Raw genomic sequence first — 14824 nt, 5'->3', positions numbered from 1 at the left:
ATAGACAGTTTTCATGAGCTGTTGGCTTGTAAATGGCATTTCCCAAATAGACAAACATGTTGCTTGAAAGCTACTGCTCTGGTTAAAGCATAGTCAATAAAATCTTTTTCGTTTTAGTTATTTAGTTGAAGTACGTTTTTGTAAGGAAATTTATCTTTCTCTTTGAGTTCTAAAATTTGGATTGTGATTTTATGACAAAATATTTATTTGTGTAAATTCAAAAAATGTCTTCTAAAACGAAAGAACTTGAGACACTAATTATTTTACCAAGAATTTGACTAAAATAGCATATTTTTAGGTAAATTTCTGGCAAGGTGAACTTCAAGAAGTCTGTATGGCCAATCAATTCTTGCTGCATTATTTATTTATTTATTTGAAGATAAAGTCTCACTCTGTCACCCAGGCTGGAGTGCAGTGGTACAGTCTTGGCTCACTGCAACCTCCACCTCTTGGGTCCAAGTGATTCTGCTGCCTCAGCCTCCCAAGTAGCTGGGACTATAGGTGTGTGCTGCCACACCAGGCTAATTCTTGTATTTGTAGTAGAGATGGGATTTCACCATTTAGCCAGGCTGGTCTTGAACTCCTGACCTCAGGAAATCAGGCTGCATTTTATGGAAAATAACCAGGCCAAGTGTAATAAGTCTAAAACTTATTTTGCACACAAATTGATCTTGTTATACTTTCTCTTTAATAAAAATGAGGGGCGACTAAAGAAATTGCTTCAAAGGAAAACATTTAATACTAGATTTCAGCCCTAACTTTTTTTTTTGTGAGTGCAGACTGAATCATTGTTCCTTGGCTACAATAATCCACTGGAGAGTACCAGATTGTAATTTTTCTTTATATTTTTAGTTGGTACCCTAATGGAATATGTTCCTTTTTCTGTCCTAACACACATATTACTCTTTTAATTGTCAAACTACAATTTATCTCTTCTTGTTTGTGAGTTTTCATGTAGCTGTGTGGTTTTGAGTGAGTTTCTTAATTCTGAGCTCTAATTTGATTGCACTGTTGTCTGAGAGACTGTCTGTTAGGATTTCCATTCTTTTGCATTTGCTGAGGAGTGTTTTATTTTCAATTATGTAGTCAATTTTAGAATAAGTGAGATGATGTGGTGCTGAGAAGAATGTATATTCTGCTGTTTATGGGGTGTAGAGTTCTGCAGATGTCTATTAGGTCCACTTAGTCCAGAGTTATCCCATTACTGAGCATATGCCCAAAGGATTATAAATCATTCTACTGTAAAGATACATGCACACACATGCTTATAGCAGAACTATTCACAGTAGCAAAGACCTGGAACTAACCCAAATGCCCATCAATCATAGACTGTATAAATAAAATGTGGCACATATACACTGTGGAATACTATGCAGCCATAAAAAGGACGGATTTATATTCTTTGCAGGGATATGGATGAAGCTGGAAACCATCATTCTCAGCAAATTAACACAGTACAGAAAACCAAACAGTGTATGTTCTCACTCATAAGTGGGAGTTGAACAATGATGGACACAGGGAGGGGAACATCACACACTAGGGTCTGTTGAGTATTGGGGGTCTAAGGGAGGAATATCATAAGGAGAAATGTAGATGATGGGTTGATGGGTGCAGCAAACCACCATGAAACGTGTACATCTGTGTAACAAACCTGCATATTCTTCACATGTATCCCAGAACTTAAAGTATAATAATAATTTTTAAAAATACCTTGTAACAAAGCCTCTTGGGTATAATACTCCCAGTTGTGAGTTATAAAGATAAACATATATATTTATATATATATTTTTCAGAATAATGCTTATGTTTGTGTAGCTAATCGCTGTATGTCTATAACAAAAACTAAGCTCATAGTAGCTCAACACACAGAGGTTAAAAATAAGTCAGTCTTGTAACTTTGCCTTTTCATTTTTGTTTGTTGGCTTTTACACAAAATAATAATTTTAAGAGGTAATAAATGCCTGTTCACATCCATTCTTATCTTATCTAAAACAATCAATTGGCTGTAAGTCCTTTGACTCATAAGGCCTTCAGCCACAGAGAGTCCTCTGGAAGTACAGCATGAATCTGTGGCAGGCAGCCATGGCACCCTGGCAATGCTATGGGAAAAAATAAAAATTTGCTAGTCTTTGATGTTGCCTCTGGCAAATCTTGACCAGAAAGGAAGAATGTAAAAAAAAAATACAATTCTAAACCACCACCCTCCAACCATCAGAATGAACTTCCTCTTCAACCAGGACTCTTTTAAATTTCACCTAAAAGACTAGATCAGGCCATGATGGGAAGTGGGAGGTAAGACATGCTTCGTTATACATCTCCAGCATTAACATTCACAATATATTCTATCTGAAGCCTTCTACCTAGATGTTTCAGCTGCATGATGAAATCCCAGGTCTTTAGACAAACTCAATCAACTGTTAGCCAGAAAATGAATGTTTAAATTTACCTATAGCCTGGAACACCTCCACCCCCCCCCCACTCACCGACCGCACTTCTTAATTTTTTAATTTAATTTTATTTATTATTTTTGATTATTAGAGATGGGGTTCCACATCTCAAACTCCTGACCTCTTATGATCCGCCCTCCTTGGCCTCCCAAAGTACTGGGATTACAGGGGTGAGCCACTGCACCCAGCCCACACTCCTTAAATGTATTTAATTGATGCCTCATGCCTCCCTAAAATTATAAAACCAAGCTGCACTGGATTGGCCATCTTCTCACCTATCACTCTTTTTTAATAAGTGCAGACATAATAATCAACATATAGTCCATCCATATATCCAAAATACATGTTCATTACGTCAGGTGCATTTCTTATAACCCTGAAAGGGAAAGTAAAGAATTACACGTGGCAAGTCAGATATTTGTAACATATTCACAGAAAAAAACATGACATTTCCAACATAATATTATTGCCCTAGACTCTGCATTGTTTAAACTAAATCTAATTTAATGTTCAGAGTATCAGAACTGTCCAAGTTAATTCTTCATATTAACTTGGACATATATGCAATGTCTAATACTGCTTCATTTCTCCCTGCCTTTTCCACTTTCTACCGTCTGATATTTGCTGTCCTTTACTTACAGATTTAGCACCCCACCCCCTTCACATATAATATAATTTGGAATAATGCCATTTCCTAAGATTCTCTGGTCTAACTGACCCAGTAGTAAGACTTGGACCCTGTCTTCCTCAAGTGCTTTTCATAATCATCAGAGTCAAAGAATTCACCTAAGGTATGATACCTTAAGTTTATCATCATCTCCAAATGATGCTTTCATAAGATTTTACTCTGAAGTTCTAATACCAGCCCATCAATACTAGATTAGTGATCAGGGACTATGCATTAAAAACAAATTTATAAATTAAAAATATTATCTTTTAGATTAACTTAGTATCCATACTTGGGTAAAAAGATAATGATGTCAACCAGTAAATAACTTCATCAATTAAATTTTTAAGAACAAGATTTATTTGTGGTGACATAGTACAGATGTCAATTATTACTGCCCCCTTTCAGATACAAACCCCAAAACAAGTTAAAAAATGAAAACAAGATATTTATGTACATACATATCATGCATACAATTATTGTATACTTTTTTCAGTTTCCTTTTTGATAACTGAAAATACTGTTTTCTATTCCATTATAGATTACCATTGCCTTTTTGATAATTACAAACACATACATATTCGATGTTTTCAAAACAAGATTACATCTGTCCTCTCTCCTGACGCACACATTACCTTTGTGTCTAGTACTTCGAGACCTTTGAAATATGTGTCTTTCTCCCCTCCATTTGGAGATAGCTTATCTCCCATTCTATCCTATCATTGCCAACCACCAGAGGTGGGGGCCACCTTGTCTTTCTGACACACACTCCTACACTTACTATTTCTAGCTGAAGGAAAAAGCAAACAAACAAGACAAAAAATTCTGTTTGCCATTATGGCCCAATGTAATGAGTATGCAGGGATCACAGTACCTAAACTCAGTGTGGGGCACCTCAACACAGTTGACGCAGAGCTGTCTCCTGCTAAAAATATATACTAAAAAACACGGGTTAAATGACAAACTTCCGGCTGGGCGCAGTGGTTCACAACTGTAATACCAGCACTTTGGGAGGCTGTGGCGGGTGGATCACAAGGTCAAGATTTCGAGACCAGTCTGTCCAACAGGGAGAAACCCCGCCTCCACTAAAAATACAAAAATTAGCTGGGTGTTGGGGGGCATGCCTGTAATCCCAGCTACTCAGGAGGCTTAGGCAGGAGAATCAATTGAACCCAAGAGGCAGAGGTTGCAGTGAGCTGAGATTGTGCCACTGCACAGCCTGGGCCACAAGAGCAAAACTCCGTCTCAAAAAAAAAAAAAAAAAAAGATGAACTTCCAGCAGTGTCCAGCAGGTTGAGACTCTGGTTTCTTTCTTTGTCTGATATTGTCTGCTTCCAAAATTTCAAAGATTAATAAGTACAAATGAAATTTGTCACTATTTTATTATTATTGCTAATATTATTATTTGAGACAGAGCTTCCCTCCGTTGCCTAGGCTGGAGTGCAGTGGCGCCATCTTGGCTCACTGCAACCTCTGCCTCCTAGGTTCGAGCCTCAGCCTCCTGAGTAGCTGGGATTACAGGTGCCTGCCACCACGTCCGGCTAATTTTTCTGTGTTTAATAGAGATGGGGTTTCACCATGTTGGTCAGGCTGGTTTTGAACTCCTGGCCTCGTGATTCACCCTCTTTGGCCTCCCAAAATACTGGGATTACAGACATGAGCCACTATTTTTATGTAAAGACATTTTTTTCTCATTATAAGCAGAACAAATATGACACATAAACCCACTTAAAATAGCATATCACCACATTCCTCATTATACTACACAAATCATTTTAGCTCTACTGTATATGTATGTGTCATGCTAAAGTTTATTCTTGGACCTGAAATGCTCTTCTAAACCAGTCTTTAAATTTTTCATTCAAAAATGCCCATTTCAGAATATAAGTTTGTGCTATAGCAATTTCTCAAAGAACTAAAAATGGAATTACCATTTGATCCAGCAATTCCACTCTTGGGTATTTACCCGAAGGAAAATAATTATTATATTAAGAAAAAGACACCTACACTCCTATGTTTATTGTAGCACTATTCACAATAGCAAAGTCATAAAAATGACCTAAGTTTCCATCAACGGATTATGTTTTCTTTCAGGGTATATACACTGTGAAATACTACTCGACTATAAAAAAGAAGAAAATCATGTCTTTTGCAGCCAAATGGATAGAGCTGGAGACTATTCTCTTAAGTGAAATAGCTCAGAAACATACATTTAAATACTGCATGTTCTCACTTAAGTGGGAGCTAAATAATATGTACATATAGACATAAATAGTGGAATAATGGACATTGGAGACTCCACAAAGTAGGAGGGTGCGAGGAAAATAAAGGAGAAATTACGTATCGGATAAAGTGTGCACTATCCAGGTAATGGTTACACTGAAAACACAGACTTCATCACTATGGAATATATTTATATAACAAAGTTGCACTTGTACCCCCTTAATCCAGAAACCTTTTTTTTTTTTTTTTTGAGACAGAGTTTCACTCTTGTTTACCCAGGCTGGAGTGCAATGGCGCGATCTCGGCTTACCTTAACCTCTGCTTCCTGGGTTCAAGCAATTCTCCTGCCTCAGCCTCCTGAGTAGCTGGGACTACAGGTATGTGCCACCATGCCCAGCTAATTTTTTTTTTGTATTTTTAGTAGTGACGGTGCTTCAACCATGATCCAACTGCCTCAGCCCCAGAAACTTTTTAAAATGCCCATTTCAATTGCCATTTATAACAAAAGTAGCATTGCTAAAATTTATGATTCGTTAGTCTGTGTATCCTTACTGAAGCATTATCACACTATATTCTCTTTGTTTCTATCATCATTCAATCAGTTTATACATACAATTGATGGTTAAGTAACTTTAGTGATGAATCAGTCTTTCACTCATCTTTGAACCTCAGAACTTAGCACAATATTAAGTATTTGTTAGAGTCCAGTGACTTTTCTGGGCTTCCATGATTTTTCTTAGATAAACATTATTTTCAGAAGTCTCCATAATTTGGCTACTGTAATTTTGTTAGTGGCTTGTCAAAATTAAGAGAAGACATTTATGGTAACTTTCTATATTAGAAAATCATCAAAGAAGCATGAGAGAAAACAGTCCTTTTAGGATGCAATTTCTACTGAAGCTAGTTTTAATTTGAATCTACAGTGCTCCTAAGGAAAATACGTCTACTCAAACCCAACTATAAAATTTTAACAAGAATAGACACTTACCAGTCAGAGGAGTTGATTATATTATCAACGCTCTTATTATTAGTGTAATACTTTTCAGGAGATAATCCCAGCCAATATCCACATAATCTATTTTGGGATTTTACAAATTCCTACAAGAAATACGGAGGGTCTGTTTAAGAAACAGTTTCTTACTTATGTATTTTACTTTATAATGTAATTTCTTACAAATTGCTCTTTTAATGTAACATACTTCACATTGCACTACTATTAAATGCCATTAAAAGAATCTGAAAGAAAGTACTTCTTACTACAAAATGTCAACATTAAAAAAAATATCATTGCTGATCTCACAAGAAGAGAGGACCTACTAATCCATGTATAATCTTAATTTACAGTCATTGAAAAGCTCACAATGGCAAGTTCAGGATTCAAAAATTTGACCTGTAAACATTGTGTCCAGGGGAAAAGGAGGTGGCTAATGGCGACCAACAAGAGTTAATAAAAACAGAAAGAGTAGGAAAAAATGCCACACACTCAGATGTAAGTGGTTATAAAACAGAATTCAGAACCAGTCCAGAATTTTGTAGCCAAATAACAGGTATTTTTTCTTATTCCACACTTTAAGAAGACTTTTTATAGAGTAAGTAACTGTGAATGGGTCACCTGAGAATAATCTGATGAGGAAGAGATTATGGATTGATTTCTCTCTCTTCTAAAGTATAACAGAAGTTTCTTATTGTGGGGAAGCAGAGACTTTTAGAAAGTGTAATTTTGATTAAAAAGTATGATTATTATTTGAGAGACCAAAAATGCTATGTAAAGTAAGTGTAACATGAAAACACTATTTACACACGAAAAATTAAGAAAATGAATAAATCAGTAAAGCTTCTAGAAAACACATTTTTCCTAGAGGAAAGGACTCAGTGCAATATATCTGTTTGACACTTGCCTGTGCCACCTTACTTCAGCTCTTCTTGTTTACACATATTTTATGCTAGCCTACTATAACTTGCCTATTTCTCTTAGTGAATTAAGAAATACAAAATGGTAGAAACAAAACAAATCCTCCTATGTAGTTTTTATGGAATTAGTAACCCTCGGGAATAACCCCTGTAACCTGTTTTTAATGTTTATAAATTATGTTCTGAGATTTGATTTTAGATTCTAATTTGGAAATACATACAGACCTATAAATTCTGGGTCCCCTGTATCTACTCATCTACCTGTCAGCTAGTAATATTCCTCTTATGCTAAGGTCCTAAGCTAGGGTTTTATACGTTTTACCTTGCCTATGATATCTTGAGATAAATGTTCAAAGTTTCAGTCACTTCTCACCCCAACTAAAATAAAGCAGAATCATGAGTTTGTTGATTGAGGTCTTCTCTAACATGACAGAGCCCTCTTTATCCCATGATGGTAGAAACACCTGGGCTTTACCAATGCACTTTTATTGTTAATCTTCAACAGGCTGGAATTCTGAGCAGCACAGGCCATTTTACTCTCCTGTCATGTTTGGAAATCATCACTTAGGAAATAACAGCATGCCACATCCATCTCTTTGGAAAAGGCTTACATTTGTGCTCTGAAAGGAGAACATAGTTTTATTTGGGTTTTATTAATAGTCTTAATAATTTTTATTATTTCCTTTCCTCTCTATGTGACATTCTTTATATTTTCTGTTTATTATTATTTCTTTCTTTCTTTCTTTTTTTTGAGACAAGGTCTTGCTCTGTTCCCCAAGCTGGAGTATAGAGGCACAATCTCAGCTCACTGCAGCCTCCGTCTCTTGGATTCAAGCGACTCTCCCCTTGGCCACCCAAGTAGCTGGGATTATATGCTGTTTCTTCTTTTTACATCAAAGGGGAAGTAAGTGAATCCTGTATTCCGGTTCCCTATATACCATCATAATGTGTCAGACACATAAATTGAACCAAAAAATTCAAATTAAGCACTGGGATTCAAGTGTATCTTCCTATATCAATTCCTCTTTGCTATTTTTTGTATTCTTTAATGACAACAAACACAAATTACAGGAAATATTCTTTATAGTAAGAATTAACTCCACCTATCTATACCAATCTTACCTTCTTTAATTTCTGTTCTCTGACTTGGTGAAACTTTGAGCTTTGTCAGGAGCAAAAAAAATACATTTTAGCAAGTATGACTACAGAAACTTATGGAGATATAAGACCAACCTCCCCTGATTGCGAAGGTGACATCTCAATTTATTTTGTTCTTATGGACTTTCTTATCAATCACTGACTGAAATTTAAGAAGGAAATCACCTATAAAGTGGTGTCACTTCCTCCCTATTTTTTATTAACCTCATTGCCCAGAATAATTATAGTGACATATTAGAGAAACTGTTCTAACATTTTATCATGTAACTCTTATCTCCTGATAATTTGGGGGCCTATTGTTACTAATACTTATTTTGTCTTTCTTCTAACTGCAAGGAAATGAATTCTCCATCAACCACACGTAATTCCTTCCCCCAAATTATGACTTTCTAGGAAAAGGCTGCTAGCTAATTATAAAATGATTCTTAAGAGACTGAGTGGTTTAGTTTATTGTCCAATAAATAACTCCAAGAGAATACAGGATTACCTTGTTTTTCTCTATATAGCTCACGACATAATTTGGTGGCTGTTGTTTGCAGTGTGGTGGAGAGATTCCTGATCTTGTTGGAGCGATTTATGTTACTCATCAGTCATAGAAAAACATTTCTCTGAAGCTCTTCATTGATATTTTGTAGTTCATTCACTTTTTCCATTTTTATCTTCAAAGTTATGTAAACTTTACATTAAAATGACAAAACATTGTAAACTCTCAATAGAACCATCATCCTTTATCATTTGCCGAAGTAGTATGAAGATTAAAGGGGTAGGGAAAGCCATTCCTCTACAGGAGTGAGGAAAAGACACTAAGTTCCACATTGCAAGTCCTCCTTGTGGGCATATCACCTATCATTATTACAAATCTTCCACTCAAGGAATAAACTTTTGTTGTTAAATATTTGAAATTCTAGGTACTTTGTCTTTTAACTGAAACAGGGCTAGTACATACATATGCTTCCCAAGACTCCCGATCCAATGAGCAGGAGAAGGCACAGAAGAGTCAGAAACAAGGCTGCTGGATGCCATACATGAGAAGAAGCAGGATGTGCTGTGGAAAGCAAAATTAACAGGGAGGTCTAAACCTGGTATACACTTTCATTTGAATTATTTACTCATTCATTTATTCATTTCACTTTTATTTTCTAATATGGAAATAATGGAAAGGAATGGATTTGTTAGACATTCAAGAATATTTTTAATATATTTTGGGTCGGGCGTGGTGGCTCAAGCCTGTAATTCCAGCACTTTGGGAGGCGAAGGCGGGTGGATCACGAGGTCAAGAGATTGAGACCAACATGATGAAACCCCATCTCTACTCAAAACACAAAAAGTTAGCTGGGCATGGTGGCGTGTGCCTGTAACCCCAGCTACTCAGGAGGCTGAGGCAGGAGAATTTCCTGAACCACGAGGAGGAAGTTGCAGTGAGCTGAGATTGCATCATTGCACTCCAACCTGGGTAACAAGAGCAAAACTCCATCTCAATGAATAAATAAATAAATACAGTATTTTGAAGAATATGTCAAGAATAAGTCAAAATCACTGATTTTTATGTAAATTGATTCTGTCATGAGAAGCTGTTAACTGGTAGGCTGATTCAAAAAACAGAGAAGCAAAAACAGAATTTATAATAGAGAATGGAGAACACCAGTCAATCTAGATATAGTATACTTTGATTGTACAAATTTGGGAAAAGTGAGTAACTGGAAATTAACAGAGAAGCCACTATGAGTAGTTGTTGCTTGAGTAGACAGTTGCGGCATGTCAGAAAAACCAATTTCAGTTGTTTATGTATCTCTCAGGTAATTCTGAGAGTTTAGCTGCAGAATAAACAAGACAGGCTGTCTCTTTGTAATGTCTTTGGGTGTCCTCCCAGTAGCCTTTGATCTTAGTCCAGATATACACCATTTTTTATTGTAATTTTTCAAATTTTTAAATGTTTTTTTACAGGAAACTTTTATTGAATACTTCCTTTTTAGTGGCTAGGGAAGTCAAGAATAGATCATTTCTCTATCATAAAAGCCAGGAATTATAAACTTTATATTATGGATAAATTATTATTGTGACTATGTTATTTAAATCAACATAATGTATGTAGGTAAAGACTAGCTAGATATTTCAAGAAAATACAATTCAGGGATACCATGATAATCTTACTATACTTCTGAGCTATGCCCTACATCTCATAGTTAATGGTGCAATAATCCTGTGAAATCCAGAGAGAATTACTAATAAATAGTAAAACTTAACTTCTATAGACTGGAAAATTATTACTACTCAAAGAACTACATGTTAAAGATTTTAACTAAGCTTAGAATTATAAATTCGAGTGCTATTTTTAAAAATTATTTTCTCATTTAAATATGTATTCAATTATTCAAAAGTTTATTCAATGAGCTTATTCAATTATTCAAAAGTTATCTTTTTGGCACCTTCTATTTACTAGACATATCCTGGGTGGTAAAAACATCAAAGTGAACAAAATGTACTAGCTCCTGTTTTCTTGGATATAAATTTTAATTGTGGGAGGAAATAGACAAATAGATATATAAGTGAGAGAGAGAGAAAGGGAAAGAAAGGGAGAAAAGATTTCAAGTTGGGATATGCAGAGATTTGAGACTAAGCTGTTATGTGGAGCAGGCAATTCAAATCTTACGAACAATGGAAACAAGCATGCAAAATCAGTAGGAAGAACATTACAGATTGCAATTTCGTGAAGTTTAAAGACAATAATTTAGAAAAATGTTTCTTTTGAAAAACAGAAAATATTCACAGTGGCAGAAGAATTGTAGTCAATGTGAAAAATGATGTTAATGAAGGTTTTATTTGTTTTGTTTTTCAAATAAGAAGGAGGAGACACTATTTACAGCCTTTTCTAGCCAAAGTAAGTTAAATTTTTTAGAACACCACTGGTTAATCAGGAGAGTAAAATAACTGAGTTATTTTATAAGTAAGAAATCTGTTACTTGGGAGGCTGAGGTGGGTGGATCACGAGGTCAAGAGATCGAGACCATCCTGCTCAACATGGTGAAACCCCATCTCTACTAAAAATACAAAAAATTAGCTGGGCATGGTGGCACATGCCTGTAATTCCAGCTACTTAGGAGGCTGAGACAGGAGAATTGCCTGAACCCAGGAAGCAGAGGTTGCAGTGAGCCAAGATCACGCCATTGTACTCCAGCCTGGGTAACAAGAGTGAAACTCTGTCTCAAAAAAAAAAAAGAAAAGAAATCTGTTACAATATAACATGTGAAAGAGAACAGTAGTTTGATTAACTAGCATTATGGAATTTGATGACCTGTGGATAAATTAAGTATACATTTTAAGCTAAAATCTATGAAACAAATTTATGAAATGTTCACTTAGAGAAATTTAGTAGATAAGATATGCACATTTGTAGGCTGTATCTCATAGTGATAAAGAGCAAAATACCATCTTTAGGGTTAGCATATATATTAGTCTGTTTTCACATTGCTAATAAGACATACCCAAGACTGGACAATTTATAAGGAAAAAGAGGTTAAATGGACTCACAGTTCTACATGGCTTGGGAGGTCTCACAATCATGGTGGAAGGTGAAAAGCAAGTTTCACATGGTGGTAGACAAAAGAAGAGAATTTGCACGGGAAATTCCTTTACTAAACCATCAAATCTCATGACACTTATTCACTATCACAAAAACAGCACAGGAAAGACCCCACCCCCACCCCCACCCTGCCACCTGATTCAGTTACCTCCCACCAGGTCCCTCCAACAACACGTGGAAATTGTGGGAGCTATAATTAAAGATAAGATTTGGGTGGGGACAGCCAAACCATATAATTCCACCCCTGACCCCTCCCAAGTCTCATGTCCTCACATTTTGAAACCAATCATGCCTTCCCAGCAGTACTCAAAAATCTTAACTCATTTCAGCATTAACTCAAAAGTCCACGGTCCAAAGTCTCATGTGAGACAAGGCAAGCCCTTTCCACCTATAAGTCAGTAAATTCAAATGCAAGTTAGTTACTTCCCAGATACAATGAGGGTACAGGCATTGGATAAATACAGTCATTCCAAATGGGAGAAATTGGCCAAAACAAAGGGGCTGCAGGACCCATATAAGTCCAAATCCAGTGGGGCAGTCATATTTGAAAGCTCCAAAATCATCTCTTTTGACTCCATGTCTCACATACAGATCACGCTGATGAAAGAGGTAGGCTCCCATGACCTTGGGCAGCTCCAGCCCTGTAGCTTCACAGAGTACAGTCTCCCTCTTGGCTACTTTCATGGGCTGATATTGTCTTCATCTTTTCCAGGTGAACAGTGCACACTGTCAATGGATCTACCATTCTGAGGTCTGGAGGACATAGTCCACTTCTCACTGCTCCACTGGGCAGTACCCCAGTGGGGACTCTTTGTGGGGCTTCTGACCCCACATTTCCCTTCTGCACTGTCCTAGCAGAGGTTCTCCATGAGCACCCTACCCCTGCAGTAAACTTCTGCCTGGACATACAGGCATTTCCAAACATTCTCTGAAATCTAGAGAAAGGTTTCCAAAACCCAATTCTTACTTCTCTGCATCCACAGGCTCAACACCACATGAAAGTTCACAAGGCTTGGGGCTTACACCCTCTGAAGCCATGGCCCGAGTTGTACTTTGGTCTGTTTTAGTCATGGCTGGAGCAGCTGGGATACAGGGCACCAAATTCCTAGACAGCACACAGCAGAGGAACCCTGGGCTCAGCCCATGAAACCATTATTTCCTCCTAGGCCTCCTGGCCTATGATGACAGGGGCTGCCATGAAGACCTCTGACATGCCCTGGAGGCATTTTCTTCATTGCCTTGGTGATTGTTATTTGGCTCCTCATTACTTTAGAAATTTCTGCAACCAGCTTGAATTTCTCCTCAGAAAATAAGATTTTCTTTTCTATATCATTGTCAAGACACAAATTTTCTGAACTTTTATGCTCTGCTTTCCTTACAAAACTGAATACTTTTAACAGTACCCAAGTGACATTTTTAATGCTTCAATGCTTTGAAATTTCTTCTATCAGATGTCCTAAAACATCTCCCTCAAGTTCAAAGTTTCACAAAGCTCTAGGGCAAGAGCAAAATGCTGCCAGTCACTTTGCTAAAACATAACAAGAGTCACCTTTGCTCCAGTTCCAACAAGTTTCTCATCTCCATCTGAGACCATTCAGTCTTATCAGCATTTTTGTCAAAGCCATTCAACAAGTCTCTAGACAGTGTCAAACTGTCTCACATTTTTCTGTCTTCTTCTAGACACTCCAAAGTATTCCAACCTCTGCCTGTTACCCAGTCACAAAGTCTCTTTCATTTCTTAGGTATCTTTACAGCAGCACCCTACTCTACTGGTATCAATTTACTATATTAGTTTATTTTCACACTACTGATAAAGACATATCCATAACTGGGAAATTTAGAAGTAAGAGGTTTAATGGACTCATGGGTCCATGTAGTTGTAGAGGCCTTAAAGTCATGGTAGAAGGAAAAAGGCACATCTCACATGGCAGCAGACAAGAGAAGACAGAACTTGTGGAGGAAAACTCCTTTCTATGCAGGGAAACTCCTCTTTTTAAAAGGATCCGATCTCATGAGACTTATTCACTATTAAAAGAACAGCATGGGAGAGACCCACCCCTGTGATTCAATTACCTTTCACTGTGTCCCTCTCACAACATGTAGGAGTTGTGGGAGTTTCCACTCGATATGAGATTTGGGTGGGGACACAGCCAAACCATATCAGCAAGCTTTGGATTGAATCTTGGTTCTGCTGCTTATCACTTGTGAAATCTTGGAAAAGTTATTTAACATTTTTTTTTGAGACAGAGTCTTGTTGTGTCTGTCACCAGGAGCCAGGCTGGGATGCAGTGGTGCAATCTTGGCTCACTGCAACCTCCACCTCCTGATTTCAAGCAATTATCCTGCCTCAGCCTCCCAAGTAGCTGGGACTACAGGCATGTGCCATCACACCCAGCTAATTTTTGTATTTTCAGTAGAGATGGGGTTTCACCATGTTGGCCAGGATGGTCTCGATCTCTTGACCTTGTGAACTGCCCACCTTGGCCTCCCAAAGTGCTGGGATTACAGAAGTGAGCCACCGTGCCCGGCCATTTAACATAGGCTAACATCTCTGTGTCTGGGTTTCAGCATTGTTAAAGAAAGGCAGAGAGAAAGATAGAAAGACTGCAAAGTATCAGACACTAAATGATTTAATATTTGTAATGCAACTAGAACAGAACTGGCACAGAACAAACACCTGAAAATTGTATTTAAGTATATACTTAAATGTATATTTAATGCAATGAGGATGTCTGGAGAAAGGGACTTTTTTAGAAGAAAAATAAATATTGCTATTTTTGCCATTTTATTTATTTATTTATATATTTTTTATTGCATTTTAGGTTTTGGGGTACATGT

The 14824-nt window shown here is 37.0% G+C and overlaps 1 pseudogene; it reads right to left on the bottom strand.

The window, feature by feature from the left end:
* Positions 1 to 2019: 2019 nt before the first annotated feature.
* Positions 2020 to 12670, bottom strand: LOC100896051 (C-type lectin domain family 12 member A-like; annotated as a pseudogene).
* Positions 12671 to 14824: the final 2154 nt, after the last annotated feature.

The sequence above is a fragment of the Callithrix jacchus genome, chromosome 17, assembly GCF_049354715.1.
Source record: "Callithrix jacchus isolate 240 chromosome 17, calJac240_pri, whole genome shotgun sequence".
Lineage (NCBI taxonomy): Eukaryota > Metazoa > Chordata > Mammalia > Primates > Cebidae > Callithrix > Callithrix jacchus.
This window is presented reverse-complemented; position numbering and strand designations above follow the sequence as displayed.